Below are 4,972 nucleotides of genomic sequence, written 5' to 3'. Positions count from 1 at the left end.
ACCTCTCGTAGGGGAGTACTCTCCGCCCTGCGGCTCAACGCGTCGGCTACCACATTAGCCTTGCCCGGGTGGTACAAGATCTCACAATCATAGTCCTTGACCACATCTAACCATCTCCTCTGCCGCATATTTAGGTTAGGCTGATCCATCAAGTACTTCAAACTCTTATGGTCCGTGTAAATCGTACAACGAACCCCATACAAGTAGTGCTGCCAAATCTTGAGGGCGAACACCACTGCCCCCAACTCCAAATCATGTGTGGGGTACCTCGTCTCGTGAGGCTTCAACTGCCTCGATGCATAAGCTATCACATGACCCTTCTGCATCAATACCGCTCCCAATCCTAGGATCGATGCATCACAGAATACCACAAAACCTTCCATACCTTCCGGAAGGGCTAATACTGGAGCTTCACACAACCTTTGGCGAAGCGTCTCAAAGGAGGTCCGCTGCTCGGGACCCCATGCAAATGCCACACCCTTCCGGGTCAATCTGGTGAGTGGAACCGCAATCTTGGAGAAATCCTTAATAAATCTCCGATACTACCCTGCCAACCCGAGAAAACTCCGTATCTCAGAAGGTGACCTCGGCACCTCCCACCTCATCACTGCGTCAACCTTGGCCGGATCGACCAATATCCCCTTCTGGTTAACGAGATGTCCCAGAAACTGGACCTCCCGTAACCAGAAATCGCACTTGGAGAACTTTGCGTAAAGCTTCTCCGCTCTTAAAACCCCAAGCACCTCCCTCAGATGCTCCTCGTGCTGCTCACTAGATCTCGAATATACCAGAATATCATCAATGAAAACAATCACCGACCGATCCAACATCGGCCGACATACCCTGTTCATGAGGTCCATAAACACAGCCGGGGCATTAGTGAGCCCGAAAGGCATCACCACAAACTCATAATGCCCATAACGTGTCTTGAATGCTGTCTTCTGGACGTCCTCGTCCCGCACTCTCACCTGATGATAGCCCGACCTCAAATCAATCTTGGAGAACCAAGATGCTCCCTGTAGCTGATCGAATAAATCGTCGATCCTCGGCAGCGGGTAACGGTTCTTGACCGTCAGCTTATTCAATTCCCGGTAATCAATACACATGCGATGCGAGCCATCCTTCTTCTTCACAAACAAGATGGGTGCTCCCCACGGCGAGCTACTCGGCCGAGTAAACCCCTTCCCCAGCAACTCCTGAAGTTGCAAGGATAACTCCTGCATCTTTGGAGGCGCAAGGCGATACGGCACCTTAGCAATAGGTGCGGCCCCCGGAACCAAATCGATGCCAAACTCCACTTGCCTCGTGGGAGGCACTCCTGGTAACTCTTCGGGAAATACATCTGGAAACTCCCGCACCACCGGAACTTCCTCCACAGAGCTCGGTCTCTCGGAGATCACTCGCGTATCCATCACATACGCTACATAACCCTTACAGCCCTGCTGTAAACACTGTCTCGCCCTAGCAGCCGAACAAAAGGCTGATCCAGAACGTGTACCCTCGCTGTACACTGAAAGAACTCCCCCACTAGGATCTCGTATAGTCACCAGCTGTCGCTCGCAATCGATAACCGCACCGAATCGGCTCAACCAATCCATGCCCACTATAACACAAACATCACCCATCGCAATCGGAATCAGGTCGATCGGAAACTCGACCCCGAATATCTCCAATACACATCCCCGGAAGACCTCTGTAGCACAAATCACCCTGTCGGCGGCTATGGAAACCCGCAGAGGCCGACTCAATACTCCACGACTAACACTGATACGCTGACTAAATGCCAAGGACACAAAAGATCGACTCGCACCCGAGTCAAATAACACTAAAGCAGGTACAGAATTCACAAGGAAGGTACCTAAGCATAGCATGATATAAGCATAATATCTCAACACCATAAACAATAATGAAAAGGAAACATACCAGCCACAACGTCGGGTGCGGCGCGGACCTCTTCCGCAGTCAGCTGGAAGGCTCTCCCCCGAGCCCTCGGTGCCTCGGCCTTCACGGGCCGACTCTCTGCAGCAGTAGCTCTGATGGCGGCGGGAGCAGACCCCTGAGATGCTCCGCGCAGCAGCGGACACTCCGCCTTCTGGTGTCCAGTCTGGTTGCAGTGGAAGCACACTGCAAATCCCTTGGGGCAGTCCTTAGCCATGTGCCCCTCCTTGCCACATTTGTAGCAAGACCCTGCCCGACAGGCGCCATCGTGACCCTTGCCGCACTTCCCACAAGTGCGGCCCTTCTGGCTCCCGGGTCTGGGATCAGCGGGCTTGGCCCGCTTGGCTGCCGGCTGGGACTGTGCCGGTCGCCGATCCCTCCCCATAGACTCCGCCTCCTCCCTGGCCTGAGTCTCAAGCTCAATCTCCCTCTTCCGAGCATTTGCCTGAAGCTCGGCAAATGTCCGGTACGAGGAGTTCGCAGCGAACTCCCGAATATCCCGCCTCAAAATGCTCAGATAACGGCTCATACGTGCCTGCTCGGTGGACACGTGCTCAGGGCAAAACATCGCCCTCTCCTGGAACATCCTCGTAATCGCTGTAACCGACTCGGTACCCTGCTTGAGGGTCAGAAACTCCTGCGCCAGACGTTCCCTCTCCACCTGAGGAACATACTCATCTCGGAACATGGAAGTGAACCTCTCCCAGGTCACTGCCGAAAGCTCAGTCAGTGTGAAATGCGCAGTCACAAACTTCCACCAGTCCTTCGCTCCCAAGCGAAGCTGGTTCAATGCGAACCGAACCTTCAAATGCTCAGGGGACGAGCAAGTGAAGAAGCATCCCTCCATATCGGATATCCACCTCATAGCTGCCACCGGGTCCTGCGTACCATCAAACTCTGGTGGCTTGGTGTTGCTGAACTCCCTGAACAACATCGCATCACCTCCCTGGGGTCTCGCCGCAGCAATCGCTGCGGTAGCTGCTGCAACCGCAGCCTCAGAAAGAGCGGCATAGCGCTCTTCAAACGTCTCAATCAAGGCGGTCTTAATAGACCCGAACATCTCTGGTATCTCGGCTCTGATGACCGCAGCCACCTCCTCATGAATGATCTGTCGAATGTCCTCATCACTAGATCCGGCATCCTCCGGCATATGTCGCGTCCTCACCATGATCAACCTCTGAAATACAACATGCGACAATTAGAATTCACTCGAACACTCTTACATTCAACAATCCACCCCTCCTTGATTCTTGGCATCCCCAGATTCTTATTTGAACTGTGTACCGCTCCGGTGCTTTTAGTAGTACGGGCCCAATACTACTGTCCGCACCGTCTCGGTACACACTCCAAATCGTCCTCTTCGGATCCCAGTCCCCAAGTACTCTATTATACTTAAATCTCTCTAAACAGATCTCACACAAACCCTAGCTGCTACCTAATTACTCTCAGCGTCTCATAGCAGCTCACCATTCCCTAAGCTAAGGCATCACAAAACAGGCCACTCTAGCCCTATCAGCAATACCTAGCCTACTCTAGCATGCACACACATCACAATAATAGTTATTACATAACAAAAGATATTTTGGGAATTCACCGTTCGGGCGCTGACTGATCGTACACACGTTTCTTCCTGGAAAACCCTTTACTCTTAGAAAATTTTGGTTTTTTTTTTTTTTTTTTTTTTTTTTTTTTTTTTTGAAAATATCTCTTCATTTCCTCAGTTTGAGTTCAAATACCCCCGAAGGTGTACCCGAATCCCTCAAACCAAGGCTCTGATACCAATTTGTAACACTGAATTTTTCAAACAAAATTTTCGATTTTTATAAAAGCATAATTCCATCAATTTTCATAGAAACAACCCCTTTTCAATTGTTCAACAATATATTACAAAATCCGAAGATTAAAATGTCAAGCTCCAAACGTGTGTGTACGGATCAAGCCGGCGCCTTCCCACGGTCGTCACTAGTACCTGAAACAAATAACATCAACACTGTAAGCACAAGGCTTAGTGAGTTCCCAAAATACTACATATAACACATATTAGCCACTCGAGGCTATAACTCTGTGGGTCCGTGCACCCAAACTCTGTGAACCCTCAGGTTCTAACTCTGTGAACCTTCCGGTTCTAGCTCTGTAAACATGCACAGCATCAAACACATAAAAGTAATGCAGTACAACACATAACATACATGGCATACAAATACTCTAACACATACTCTGGTTACCTACTCAAGGTAAAGTATAGTGAGAAGACTCACCTCGTGTGTCTCGGTAAACCGTAACCCTGAAATCACTAAACACTCGATCCGCCGAGCTGAAGTCCCCCTATAGCACAATATATCTCTAATTAACACTTTCTCAACTAGGGTTGACCATACCATAACAGGACAATCTAGGTCAACGCTGGTCAACGGTCAACTTGACCGGACTCGGCGAGTGCACTATAGCGACTCGGCGAGTCTGAGCGCAATCACCAATTTCCCTGAAACCCTCTCTTGACACGTCGAGCATCCCTTCCCAACTCGACGAGCTCCACCTGGCACGAGTTGTGGGGCCACCACGACTCAACTCGCCGAGTCTCAAGAACGACTCGGCGAGTCCGGTTTGACTCGGTCCACCTGTCCATCCTGACTCCCCCTTGACCCACTGAGTTCACTCATCCCAACTCGGCGAGGCCACTCGCTGAGTGGTCGTGCAACATTCAAGCTACTCGCCGAGTCTGTTCTTCGGACTCGGCGAGTCCGTGCCATGCACTGACTCAATCTTGCTCTAAAGGCCAGATCCAGTCCACTAATCCATAGATCCAGTCCCCCCATGCTTATTTAGCACGTAAAGTCACAATCTTGATGCATAAATAACCTCTACATGATCACAAATGATGATTTTGACTCTATTACTTCAACACAAGGCCAAGGACTCCATTTTCACCCATAAAGCTTGATGAGTGAGGCTCTCTGGACCTCTATGGATCCAGATCCATGGTCTCAACTCAAAGAGGGTACAAAAAGGGCACCAAATCACCCCATAAATGATC

Source organism: Lactuca saligna, chromosome 2, assembly GCF_052625555.1.
Source record: "Lactuca saligna cultivar CGN05327 chromosome 2, ASM5262555v1, whole genome shotgun sequence".
NCBI classification, from domain to species: Eukaryota; Viridiplantae; Streptophyta; class Magnoliopsida; order Asterales; family Asteraceae; genus Lactuca; species Lactuca saligna.
The sequence above is the reverse complement of the archived record's forward strand: the minus strand, read 5'-3'. Positions refer to the sequence as shown.